Raw genomic sequence first — 15,159 nt, forward strand, 5'->3', positions numbered from 1 at the left:
TGTCCTATGAGGAGAGACTTATTTGATTGGCCTGTATTCTCTCGAGTTTAGAAGAATGAGAGATGATCTGATTGAAAGTTACAAAACTTTTAAAAGGGCTAGACAGGCCAGAAGTAGAAAGGATGGTTTTCCTGTCTGGGAAACGAGAACTGAGCGACACAGTCTCAGTCTACAGGGTAGATAATATAGATTGAGATGAGAAATGATTTCCTCACTCAAAGGGTAGTGAACCTGTGGAATTCTAGAACATAGAACATTACAGCACAGTACAGGCCCTTTGGCCCTCAATATTGTGCCGACCTGTCATACCGATCTCAAGCCCATCTAACCTACACTATTCCATGTACGTCCATATGCTTGTCCATTGACGACTTAAATGTACCTAAAGTTGGCGAATCTACTACCGTTGCAAAAGCTGACAAGGCCAACTCACTGAATATATTTAACAAACGGAAGTATTTTTTCAGATTTCAAAAGCGCCCAAGAGCATAAAGAGGAATGAAGAATAAAGGATCAGCTGTGGTTATATTGAAAGACGAAGCAGGCTAAAATGGCAGAATGGTCTACTCCTGATTTTAGTTTCTATGCTTCTGTTTCTAAAGTAGTGGCAATTGATAAAAACTAAGAGGGAAACTACTATCTTTTTCCAGCTCAGTAATCTGCAGTTAGTCTGTAGCTCTTAAAGGGATTGATGAATCAAAAATCATCTTTGTAGGGCCAGGAATACCCCCTTGAATCCCTCAAGAGAAGTCAGTGCTTTGTCTGACCCACATATATATAATATGTGTACATCTAATACACCCTGATTTACACTTACATAGTCTCAGTTTCATCTATCTTTCTCTATCTCTCATAACTTCTCCCTGAAATCCATCCTGGTTCTTTACTGTGTAAACAGGCCATTTAGCCCATCAAGATTTACACCCACTCTCCAAAGAGTATCTCAACCCCCTATACCCTATATACCTAAATTTTCGATGTCTATTCCACCTAGCCTGACTATCCCTGGACACTATGGGCCTTATTAGCATGGCCAATCCACCTAATCCGCTTATCATTAGACTGTGGGAGGAAACCAGAGCACCTGGAGGAAATCAACGCAGGCATGGTGAGAATGTACAAATCCCACACAGACAGCCAGCCAAGGATGGGATTGAACCCAGGTCCCTGGCGCTGTGAGGCAGCAGTGCTAACCACTGAGCCACTGTGCTGCTCTTACTAATGATTTACCAGGAAGCCAGTGTGGAGCAATTTTTTTACTCAACATTACCTGCTGGCAGCTACTGCATACCTTTTCTGCACCTGTCCTATGTGCAAACAGATCCAATGACATTAAAATGGAGGCAAGGAATGAAAATAGCCCAGATTTGAAATTTTGGCCTCTTGAGTGCATGCTTCACATTCAAACCTGCTCGGATTAAAATTTTTCCCATTGTGTAGGAATAATTGTGCTTCAGCCTTCAATCTGTTACAATTGGATGAAAATGTGTCATAGCTCATATTTTATGAGCCCTCTTAAAATGTCACAAAATTATTGCTTCTTTTTAGCACACAACTTTCATACTTCTTGAATTAGTTAACAAGATCAAAACTGAAGGAGAACCAATTTCAAGGCTGTTTTGACTGAAATAGAGTGAACTTTTATTACCTATTTACACAAGAATAATAACAAAATGTGACATTAAACGCACACACTGAAACACTGATAATGAGCATAAAAGACGATGAGGGAAAGAATGGTATCAATACAGACAGGATGTTAAAGGCAGTTGCAGTCTACAGTTTTTTAACCGCTTTAACTAACAATAGTGAAACTTGAGTCTGAAATGTCCTGTTTCCCCAAGAGCAGTGAAACTTGCAGATATCTTTGCTTTCTCAGTCAACAGTGGTTTTCCCAGTTTGACGCTTCACCTATCCTGGTTTGCTGAGAATGAGACAGTGAGAGGGAATGAGCTTTCAGTATTGTTGCTATTATCAGTCTATTCTGTTTCATTGTCTGGCATTTTGCTCAATTTAAGCTTTTAAAATATGGTTTGATCATATATTCCCTCTCTAGCTCCATTTTTTTCTCCAAACTGAACACTTCACAGGTATTCTTTTCTTTTCAGTAGAATCCCTACAGTGCAGATAGAGACCATTCAGCCCACCAAGTCTCCTCCAAACCCTCCATCCAGCCTCAGTCCCAGATCCCCAGAGCCCACATTTATCATGGCTAAACTACTTAACCTGCACATTTGTGGACTATGAGAGGAAATCAGAGCACCCAGAGGAAACCCAAGCTGATGCGGGGCGCAGGTGCAATCTCCACACAGTTAGTCCCCGAACGTTGGGTTCGAACACTGCTCCCTGGTGCTGCGAAGTCCCAGCGCTAACTACTGAACTGTCCAAGAACCTTCTGTTTAACCATCCATGGTGGAACTTGAACATGTGTCCTCAAGACATTAACATGAAGCTTTGGATTGCTAGTCCGATGACATAAGCACAACACCACCGCCTCCCCATGTGTGAACCGATCATGCAAGAGGGAGTAAAATAAGAGACACAAATTCCTTGACACTTGGCTGAGTTCAATTGCCTCTGTAACATTGCAATTCTGATACAGATGGCTTTGTATTTTCCATGTGGACTACCTGGACTTGTCAATAGCCATTTTCGGTCAGCAATGTCCTTTTTAAAACCATTCTCAGTTCACAAGAGTCTCAGATATTTCAGTCAAATCATAGGTGTTGAATATCGATTGCCCATTTTCACCATGATCTCAAGAAATCAAATACAATTGCTGAATAAAGCTTATCAGCAGGATTAACTTGCACAAATCCCTTTCTCAATGCATGATCTTTTTCTGAATGAGTGCAGCTGGAGAAATATATACCATACAAACCAGAATATATTGAATTATATAATTGAATTTAAATGCAAATGAATAGTTTGTAGCAATTCAAAAAGTACATAACTTTAATTAACTAATTAAATGTTCAGCTTTCAGAAGCCACATAATATATGTCTGCATATATTGTATTACCGTCCATTAAGTCCAGCTACATATGAAACCTATCTGGGGACGCTGGACCTTGCATTAAATAGAACAAAATCTAATGATGGAATTTAATCTATTTTAGTTTGCAAATACTTTCCTACTTCAAGGGTGGCTCAGCTGGAACTTATATATCACTGTATCTTCTCTGTATTCATGTGCCAGGATTCTACAGTGCTTATTTAATTTTGCAAAATGAATTGAACAGAAATTGTTTGACATGGAAGTGAGGCACGCATTGCTACAAGTAAGCAAAAAGCTGTAAATTTATCAGAATGCATGCTCACTTTAATCTGAAATTCCTCATCTGAGACCATAATTTCTCCAGGTCATAAACAGGATTTCTGCAGGTTATGGACATTGTCTGTTCTCATGTTTGGGAGCTTACAGCCAGTGAATTCATTGTTGTTTAGATAACAATGTGATCATTTACAACGATAGCAACTAAAATAATCTATCTGGCCTTTAACATGTCTGTATTTCTTGCCCACAAAATGGCTTTCAAAATAGCATTTTTGCTTTAAGGAGAAGAATTAAGAAGCTGCTTAAGTATTTCATTCAAAGTTAGGGATTCAGCAGGGTAATTTCCATTGCTATGTATAATGTAGCTTGTTTTGCATTGGGCTTTGTGTTGGTAAAACATTTTCAAATTCTAACAAGTCGTTCCGATTCCTACACAAAATAACACCTATGAGCTCACTTATCACGTGAAGAGATGTTTGCTGAAAGTTGGTGTGATGCCAGCAATATGTGAAAAGGAAAAACATATATGTCCTATGCCAGAGATAATGGGAACTGCAGATGCTGGAGAATCTGAGATCACAAAGTGTGGAGCTGGATGAACACAGCAGGCCAAGCAGCATCTTGGGAGCACTAAAGCGGACGTTTCAGCCCTAGACACTTCATCAGAAAAGGGGGATGGGGAGAGGGTTCTGAAATAAATAGGGAGAGACAGGGAGGCAGACCGAAGATGGATAGAGAAGAAGATAGGTGGAGAGGAGAGTATAATTGGGGAGGTAGGGAGGCAATAGGTCAGTCCAGGGAGGATGGGCAGGTCAAGGGGGCGGGATGAGGTTAGAAGGTAGGAAATGGAGGTGCGGCTTGAGATGGGAGGAAGGGATAGGTGAGAGGAAGAATAGGTTAGGGCGGCAGGGATGAGCTGGGCTGGTTTTGGGATGCAGTGGGGGGAGGGGAGATTTTGAAGCTGGTGAAATCCACGTTGATACCATTGGGCTGCAGGGTTCCCAAGCAGAAAATGAGTTGCTGTTCCTGCAACCTATGGGTGGCATCATTATGGCACTGCAAGAGGTCCAGGATGGACATGTCATTCCAGGAATGGGACGGGGAGTTAAAATGGTTTGCGACTGAGAGGTGCAGTTGTTTATAGTGAACCAAGTCTCCACTTGGTATGCCCAATGTAGAGGAAGCCACAACGGGTACAGCGGATGCAGTATACCACATTGGCAGATGTGCAGGTGAACATCTGCTTGATGTGGAAAGTCTGCCTGGGGCCTGGGATGGGTGTGAGGGAGGAGGTGTGGGGGCAAGTGTAGCACTTCCTGTGGTTGCAGGGGAAATTGCTGGATGTGGTGGGGTTGGAGGGGAGTGTGGAGCAGAAGTCCTGGCGAGAGTGGTCTCTCCAGAAGGCAGACAAGGTAGGGGATGGAAAAATGTCTTTGGTGTTGGGGTTGGATTGTAGATGGCGGAAGTGTCGGAGGATGATGCGTTGTATCTGGAGGTTGATGGGGTGGTATGTGAGGACTAGGGGGATTTTCTGATGAAGGGTCTAGGCCCGAAACATCAGCTTTTGTGCTCCTAAGATGCTGCTTGCTCTGTTGTGTTCATCCAGCTCCACACTTTGTTATGTTCTATGCCATACTAATGTAATCCCTTCAAAAAAAGAATCCAATAGGTAGGTGGGAGATGAGGTAAAAGACCTTTAATTTGCCGGTTATTCTAGATGAACATATGCTGTATTCCACAGCTATATCTAAATAAAAATGAACATTGCACTCCATGAGATACCTAAGGCGCTGGGCTTAAAAGTGTTCAATGCATCAATGAATTGCACACTTGCCTTTGCTGAAGAAGAAGAAAGCATGAAGTCATATTGACATAGTGACTTTCGTGCTTTGAAACTTCCCGAATTAATTTATAGAAACGTTATCAAACAGCAAATAGGATAGTATATATTAGAACATATGACCTAAAATTAGTCATAGTGGGAGGTTTTGAGGAGTGTTGCAGAAGAACAGAGAAAGGTGGTGAGGCAAAGAGACGGAGAAATGAATTCTTATCCATGGACCTGAGAACATAATCTATACTGACACTTGAGTGCACAGCTGTGCCAATTCTGTCTTATTAGAAGTATCCTCTCGAAACATTGCTGAAACTGAAATCCATATGATCTGCTATTTTAGCTTGTGGGCCTCACTTATTTACCTTTACTAAATCCATTAACCAAGCTGCAGTGAATGATCTTGCCTCTGAGTCAGAAAGTTGTCAGTTCAAGGCCCATGCCAGCAACTTGAGCACAAAAATCCAGCCTCTTCAAGGTGATGGCCCAAGGGTATTGTCACTCACTATTATTCCAGAGGACCTGGTAATGTTCTGGGGACCCAGGTTTGAATCCTGACATGGCAGATGATGGAATCTGATTTCATTTTTTTTTGGAACTGGGAGTCTAATTGTGACAATGAAACCATTGTTAATTGTTGGAAAAACCCAATTGGCTCACTAATGACCTTTAAGGAAAGAAATTGCTGTCCATACCTGGTCTGGTCTGCATGGATGCCTGAACCACAGTATGTTAACTGTCCCCTGGCCAATTACGGATGGGCAATAAATGCTGGCATGGACAGTGTGCCCCCATCCTGCAAATGAACTAAAAAAAACTAAGACCTAGATTGTAGTTTCTGGGTCAGGTACATGCAGAGAAATGCATGAGAATTCCAAGATAATAAAATGTGAGGCTGGATCAGACAGGGGTGGGGATGGAAATGCATGAGAATTCCCAGTTTTGCAATTCCAATCTTTAAAATTGGGTGCTTGTTCTTCCCATTTTCAGCACTGGAACAAGGTTGGATTGGAAATCAGGTTGAGAAGGTGATTAGTTGTTTCTCAACTGTGGTTTAGTAAAAAACATGCCCTGGGGATTCTGGCACTGTGTTCAAAGCTTAAAAATAAGGTTTAACACATATCTCTCCTCTTCCTCTTATTCCCCCAACTCTCTATGTTCATCTGATGCCCTGTACCTATATCCATGGCCTGCATACTATCATGCCCGTGATCTTGCATACCCCCATCTTGAACAATGCCCCATTCAAATCCCCAAAGGCTATTTATATCCACATCTGTACATCTCCCAAGTCACATTATATCTCTGTGCCAATCTACAAAACCCCCAAAAGCCTCTTATGCCCAATGTCCATTTACTCATCCCATTGAAATCTCATATCCAATGCCATTGTTTATCCATCCAACTTTAAGTCGGAAGATTGTCAGTTCAAGTCCAACTCCAGTGATTTCTGTTTCCTGTTCCCAGGTCAGATGCAGAGGGACATGATAAATACCAGCTCCCCAAACTCAGTTTTCAAAGCTGCTCATATTGTCCATGGCATCAATTTTCCCCAAGGTTCTTAACTGCCCCATGCCAATTCAGTGCCAATGCGTATCGACAGCCTTTTACCTTCTCTCTCCATTCCAACTCGCCATGAACTTACCTTAGATTGAATACTAGCAGGAAAAAAGTTATGGTCCGATTAACAATGTCACCATACAGAAAAATACACTCTGATTGACATAAAAACAATCAATATCTTGAAACTCCTTCAACTAATCCTTTACGAAAACAAAACATTTCACTTGAGTGCTCAATCACTTATGTAAACAGACATTTCACTAAGTGTTTAGTACCTCACATAAACAAATATTCCTATGCTATTAGTGTTGGAAATGCCCATCAAAGTGTTTACTTAATAGCACACCATTGAGAAAATAACAGCTTGAGAAATATGTTTTGCAGCACAGATCCTATCATGACTTGTATTGACAGATTGAAATAAGAAGCACTGTAGTTATTTAACTCCAAACATTTTCTTTCGGACAGTTTCTTATTAACTTTGGCAGTCCCAATCATCATCCCAGCCAAAAGCAATGTGATAGAAAGGGTTGTCAACAGTACTATTAAGAAGCACTTGGTCAGCAATGACCTGCTCACTGATCTGCAGTTTCTGGTCTGCCAAGGTCACACAACTTCAGACTTCATCACAGCCTGTGTCCAAACATACATAAAGGAGTGAAACTTCAGAGATGAGTTGAGAATGAAGCCCTTGACATCAAAGCAGCATCTGTTTCAGTATGGCATTGGAGTAAATGGGAATCAGAGAAAAAACTCTTTGTTGGTTGAAGTTAAACCTGGCACGAAGGAAGGTAGTTGTGGTTGTTGAAGGTCAATTGTTCAGTCCTTGCACATGTCTGCAGAAGTTCTTCAGGGTACTGATCTAGGCCCTACTATTTTCAGCTGTTTCATCAATGGCCTTTCCTACACTGTAAGATCAGAAGTGGGGATGTTCACTGATGCTTGCACATTAATTAGCACCATTCGCAATGCCTCAGATACTGAATCAGTCCATGTCCAAATACATCAAAACCTGAACAATATTCAGGTATTGGCTGAAAAGTGGCAAATAACATTTGTGCTGCACAAATTCCAGATAATAAATATCTTCAACAAGAAAGAATCTAACCATGGTTCTTGACATTCAAAGGCATTGTGATCACTGAATTCCCCGTTATCAATGTCCTGGGTGTAATCGCTGACCAGAAGCGAACTGGACCAGGCAGATGAATTCTATGGTGAAAATTACAAGTTTGAGTCTGTCGCAAGTATCTCAAGGCCTGCTCACCATCAAGAAGGCACAAGTCGATGGAAACCCATCCACTTGCTTGCATTTCAATGTGCTCAAGAAGCGTGGCATCATCCATGGCATAACATATTTCATTGGCACCCTCTCCACCACCTTCAACATTCACTCCTTCAACATTCACTCCTTTAAACTCCTAAAGCACAGTGGTGACAGTATGTGTCATCTACAAGATACACTGCAGTAATTGACCAAGGGTCCTATGACAGCACCTCTGAAATCCATAACCTCTATCACCTAGAAAATCAAGGACAGCTGATGCATGGGAACATTGCAAGCTTCAAGTTCTCTTTCAAGCCACACACCATACTGTTTTAAAACAATATTGCTGTTTCTTCACTGTTGCTAAAGAAAAATCATGGAACTCTCTTTGTAAAAGCAATCTGGGTCACCCTATATCCCAAGGGGTAGCACATCTCAAAAAGGCAGCTCATCAACATCTGCACCAGCGCATTTAGTGATGGGCAATAAATGTTGACCCAGCCAGATCTGTCCATACACCACAAGTAAGTTAAGAAGAACACTGAATTTATGCACATTTTACACATGTCTGTCTACGTTTCACAACTCCACACTGTTCCTTACTTTGCTCCAACCCCACCTAATAGTACTCCAGAACCATGTCTAAGATGGTACGCCACCCTTACACAAGGATACTCTGATTATGCAAATGAACTGCATAGAAACCTGCCCTAACTTGGCATAACTTCACACTTAGGGTTTCATATGGCAGGAACTCCAAATCCAATTTGAATGTGCAAATAATGGACCAAAGCCAATCCTTTCCTCTTTAAAATTTAATTTTCCAGGTCTGGGGGCAGGGCTTGTGATTCCTACATTCCAAGATGGGGCAACACAGTGGCCCAGTGGTTAGCACTGCAGCCTCACAGCGCCAGACACCCGGGTTCGATTCCAGCCTTGGGCAATCGTATGTGCAGTGTTTGCACATTCTCTTGCACATTGTGCAGGCTAGGTGGATTGGCGGTGCTAAATTGCCCGTAGTGTTCAGGGATGTGTGGGTTATAGGGGGATGGGTCTGGGTGGGATGCTGCAAGGGGCGGTGTGGACTTGTTGGGCCGAAGGGCCTGTTTCCAAACTGCAGGGAATCTAATCTAATCTAGTTTAAGATGCTGTCCATTCTGACGCAAACCTGAAGCTGACATTCTCATGTGGGGTGCTGCCTTTCGAAGGAGATATTTAACTGAGATCTGATCTGCTCTTAATGTGGACACAAAAAATCCAACGTTTACAACAAGGATTAGAAGAGAAATTTCAGCTGTCTCCATCATCATCATTATTAAACAAGATTACCTGATTGTTATTGTATTTCTATTTATACAAGCATGCTACACAAAATTAGCTATTGCATTTCCTCCATTAATGACTAAATTTCAGAAGTGTAGATTCAGAAGAATGTACAGTGCTTTGGGATATCCTGAGGTGACTAAAGAGACAAGATAATCAAGTTTTTCATCTTTCTAATCTTCCTGTCTGATGCAGGTGGGATAAAAATGATAAATCCAGCTAGAGGTGGGGTCAAAATTGACGGATGGCTACCTACAAAACAGGGAAATGGGACTTGAAAGGTTAGCTTGGTTTCTCTCTCACAGAGGCTGCCAGACTTGCTGAGCTTCTCCAGCAATTTCTGTTTTTGACTAGATTTCCAGCACTCGCAGATCTTTGTTTTATCCAAAACCTGTCAAGTGAAGTATTTGAATTAGGGATGGTTAATGAAATCTGGAGCAGAGGGAGGCTAACAACTCCTTCTGGAGTCAGGAAGAGGTCTTTTAGTCCTCAAGATGCTTTCAATTATTTTAGAAAATCCTTTACTTCTGGGCAATTTCGAAGCTGGCCAAAATATCTTGTGAGCTGATAGATGGGTTTGCAGGTAGAAGAGTGACATCAATTGGCTTCAATGACATCCCTGGTAAATATAACAGATTGAGTCCCCACTCCTTGACAGAGCGGAGACGCACAGGTGAAAATGTGACAGTGTTGGTCAGACTGATTTATATAATCAGGCTGAGGAGAGAAAATCAACTCTGTCCACTGCTATGTGGCATCTTTATCTCTGGCTCCTAGAATTCCCCACAACTCCTGTGTGCACTGATCATGCCCTGAGTTAAAATCAAGGCCTCTAATTCTAACCTGACAGGAAGTAATCCCCTGGCTGACAGGCAAGTATTCAGTTAGCAGCGGTTTGCTGCTGAAGGCCAATGGGAATGGTCCTTCATAGTCAAATAAATACTGAACAAGGAGACTCAGTGAGGGATTTCAGAGATGATCCACATTGTGTTGAAGAGGGTGATGCTCTTGCTGGCAGATGGCTACAATAGTGAACTCAAACTCCCAATGTTAGCCTGGACTTGGACTCTCGACCTCAGCATGGATTCGGATACCTGGCCTCAGCATGGACTTGGACTTATAGCCTCAGCACGGACTCGAACTCTTGGCCTCAGCATGGATTTGGACTCTCAGCCTCAGGGTGGATTTGAACTCCCAGCCTCAGTGTGGACTCAGACTCCAGGCTTTAAGGTCTGTGTTGGAAGGAATGTTGTTCTGAACTGTTATTTCTTTATTTTTCTAATTTATTACTGTACTTGTTAATTTATTTGCTTTTCTATATTTTTTTCCCCTAAGAATTTGTATCTGAGAATATGCTCCTAAGTACTTTGTTCCCTAAGATAGTGCTGTAAGTGGTTTCTTGTAAACTTTTTGCAGTACTCATGAGTAGATGTGACAATGAAGAGAATTCTAATTCTAATTCTAAGTCCCTTGCTGCGTTTTACTAGCTGCCTCTTTGTTTCCACTAAGTGGAAGCCACTAAAATCAAGACTGATTTGCCTCTTATTTGAGGAGTCTTTGTGTGTTTCATTCTCCTTTGCACTCAGTGCCTAATGCTGCTGGACATTTAACCACATCACTAAAATATCTTTGCATTTATTAGAAAGCCTCAAAGACATTTTGTTAAAAATAGCATTCTCTACTGATCTTTTACCTGAAAGCAATAAAAAAATTGAAAGTTCAATTTAATTCAAAAGACTTATTGCAGCAGAAATAAAGTATGCCTGTGAACATCTGCAGAAGAAATATTTACATTCCCCTAATGAGCATAGTAACTAATAAATAAGCCCTTCCACGTGGCAGATGCAGTATAATTTGGATAAATGTGAGGTTATTCACTTTGGAAGCAAAAATAAGAATGGCTGTAAATTGGGAGAACGAAGTGTGCAGGGGGAACTGAGTGTCCTTGTTCATCAGTCGCTGAAGGTAGGTATGCAGATGCAGCAGATGGTAAAGAAAGCAAATGGTATGTTGGCCTTCATTGTGAGAGGTTTGTGTTGCTGTAGTTGTACGGGGTCTAGGTGAGGCCTGGAATATTGTGCGTAAATTTGGTCTCCTTTTCTGAGGAAGGAAGCACTTGCTCTTGAGGGAGTGGAGCAAAGGTTTACCAGACTGATTCTGGGGATGGCGGGTCTGATATACGAGGAGAAATTGACTAGGTTGAGGTTGTTTTCGCCAGAGTTCAGATGAATGAGGGGGCATCTCATAGCGACTTATAAAATTTGAACAGGTCTGGACCAGAGTAAATGCAGAGAAGATGTTCCTGATGGTGGGTGTGTCCAGAGTCAGGATTTGGAACCAGGATCCCCAAAGATGAGGAGACATTTCTTCAACAAATGAGTAGTGAGCCTGTGAAAATCATTACCACAGGAAGTAGATAATGCGAAAACATTGAACTTATTCAAGAGGCAACTAGACATAGCACTTAGGGTGAGTAGGATCAAAGGTAATGGGCAACAGCAGGATTAGGATATTGACATGATTGTAAAGAATGGCAGAGCAACCTTGAAAGCCCGAATGGCCTCCTCCTGGTCCTACATTCTCTGTTTCAATGTTTCTATAACAAGCAATGAAAAGGATATGACGGAATGTGAAGTCAGTTTTCCAATTCCAATCCATTTCCCAAGCTATTGATAACAACAGGACACCTAACAAGAGTGGATAAGAGTGATTGTGAATTTGAATGCAAAAATTATCACTCCTAAGGGAGTCTGATGGTTGCAGCCCTCTGAGTCCTCATTAATTCTAGATATTGAAAAGACACATAGCTCAGGTCAGGCAAGAGTAAGAGATTTCTTAAAGATTGTCACCAATGTCAAGTCAAATATCACTAATGAGATGAAGGGCAAAAATATGCTTTGGTGCAGGATATGGTTCTGAGTAAGGAGTGATCAGGGAAAGGGCTGCTTGAAATGTTCTTCATCATCCTAAATGTCATACGAATGGCCATTGTGTTTACAATGAGGGCACCCTTCATTATGTAATGTGGCACTGGCACTTTGCTATATGGAATACACAAACAGATCTCATTGTGATAACATGGCAAGCTACTGACAGCAAAAGAATAGGATGGGGGGGGGGTGGTCACAGTGCTATTTCAGGCTAAGATCTGAAATAGTCATCAAAAATTGTGCACTATTAAATTCATGCCCTGGTAAAGATGTTGATTCCATTGTCTCCCTCAATTGTGCTTATTGTGTGAGATTTTCTCGTATTTTCTTCAAATTACAACTCAGCCACTTCCACACACCTCCAGCATCCCCTTCCTCCAGTAGGTCAAGCAATACTGATGCCTATCAGAAATATTTTTAAACTGCTGACCCTTTCTTAATCTGAAAGACGTAGCTGGATCAGTTGTTCATTCTGTTTGGCCTCAATGTTTGGGTTCATCTATCACCTGCAGTAGCAGAATGGGATCAAGAACATTTCAACCAATAAGCTTCCATTATATCAGTTTAGCTGCTTTGCTATCACTCATGGCTCTGAGTCGTAAGATTGTGGGCTCAAATACTGCCCTAGGATGTGGGTACATAGCAGAGGCTGACCTTTTTTTGTGGTATTAAGGAATCGTTAGACTGTTGGAAAGTTCTTTTTTGACAAGACATTAAATCAACTTCCAGCTGTTGAAAGTTGAAAAAAAGATTGCAAAAGATTTTATGGCATCATTTCGAGAAATGCATGAAATTGTCTTGGTCAACATTTGCCCAAAATCGATGCAACCAAAGAACAGATTATCTGATCATTCATTCATTTACCACTTGTGGCACCTCAGTTGTGCAATTGGCTCCTGCCTACGTGCGAATGTTAACTATATTTCCAAAGTGAGTCATAGGTTGTAAAGTGCTTTGGAATGTCTAGAGAATTTGAAGTAAATATTTAAATTTCAGCTTGATGGATACAATATCATCCTGGGTAGGTTTTTTTTCAGAGGTCTGTGTGAAGTTAAATTCCCTTCCTGAAAGGGGAATCCAGCATGAAAGTAGATTTCAGTAAAACCTTTGATGGATCAAATAGTAGGTTGATCTACAAGACTGAAATGTGAATTGCCCTGAAAAGACATCAGAAGTAACCAGGAGTAATGATTGCTTCTATATAAGGCTGATTTAGTGATGACAAGAGTATCTCATGGATCAGTACTTGGGCCATTGCTGTTTACAATGCAAACAACAAACCTGGAAGATAATATAGAAAAGAAAAAAAGCATGTTTGCAGGTAATATCAAACTAAAAACGGTTTGTAAAGACTGGATGGCCAGATGCAAGGAATTTGGGTACTCGTAATTTAATCTCAATAAATACACAGATATGGAATTGTGAAAAGGAAATAAACAATGTAAGTAAGAGCTAAATATTATTTTTAAAGACACAAGGAGGAAGATTGATGGAACAACACTGAAACTTTCAGCACAAGATGTAATAATGGTTACAGATCGAAGGTTAGGCTATGTAGTCAGATGGGTTTCAGCTTGTAGTCAAAACCACATAGGGATTGATTTCTTTTAAAAGAGATTTGAATTCCCAATAACTGATACAAGAATCATACTAAAAGGCTCTCCTTTTGAGACTTTTACTGAAGAGAACAAACTAACATCAACACTGATTGAACATAACTTAGTAAGCAACTGACACAGTGAACTACAGAAAAATGTATCCCTTACTATTTTTCTCACATAATCACTTATTCCCTCTCATGTTTATACATTATGTTAAGCAGAAATTTAGTCATGTCTTAAAAGTGCTGAATATCTCACAGCAATTCAATAGGCATGCTTCTCCTTAACAAGTGTAAATCTTTCAACATCTTTTTTGTTGGCCCTTTAATCAATCCTTCTTAACATAATTGAATTAATATCCAGCAAAAAGACATCCATTGACAATTTCTCAGTCTTTTGATAGGACATTACATGGATTGTCTCAGTGCATGGTAATCAGTTCACATGCTTAAAACTAGGCAGAAGCAGCAACAGGTCACATATTCCATATAAAATTTAATTAGAAGTGAGTTTAATCTGTAGCATCTTTTGAAAACTCACACACGTAACATTGTATCCAATAAAACTTAAATCTTAATTGAGAAAATATCCAAAAACATTTTTAGAGAGTGAATTACCGATTTCCACAGGATATTGTACAAAATAATGCTTCCTCAGTTCATTTCTGAATGACTTAACTTAAGTTATAAATTTACAGAATTTGATCTGGACTATATCTGTTTCAATGATGTGCCTCTTTTTTCAGGTTGTATTGTTGATGCCCCTGTTCTCATTGCTCAGTATTGTTCTTATACTCACTGCTTATATTCCCTTGAATGCTGCTGTCTGGTATGATCTAGAATTCTGGCAGAATGTTCTTTGCAAGTTCTCCCATTTCCCAAAAACAGAAAGATAATGACTAGTGGCATTATCACCAGAATATTAATCCAGAGACTCCAGTAACTGGTGACCAGGGTTCAAATCCTGTCACGTCAGAATTTGAATTCAGTTTTTTAAACAAAACTGGAATTAAGTGTCTAATGATTACCTACTGTTTATTCCAACACGACTGCAAGACATTTAATGTCTAAGAGTTGCTTTAAAATTCAATAGGCTTTTTAATGCAGCAACCACATCATCATTTTATTTCTGTTTCCTATTCAATCAACAGCAGCAGGAGTGATAATTATTCACACAAAGAAATATTCATTCCAGCATTTAAACTGATAATCCAACAATACAATTTGTAGCAGTTGGAATTCTGAGAAATAGAGGAAGGAAGGGAAAAAGCAAATAGAGAAGCATGAAGATTGCACTCTGATTCAAAGATACCTCTATGGACATGTTACTAGAAGCTATGGGAGCATGAGAGATATGCCACTTTC

The sequence above is a fragment of the Stegostoma tigrinum genome, chromosome 2 (assembly GCF_030684315.1).
Source record: "Stegostoma tigrinum isolate sSteTig4 chromosome 2, sSteTig4.hap1, whole genome shotgun sequence".
Lineage (NCBI taxonomy): Eukaryota > Metazoa > Chordata > Chondrichthyes > Orectolobiformes > Stegostomatidae > Stegostoma > Stegostoma tigrinum.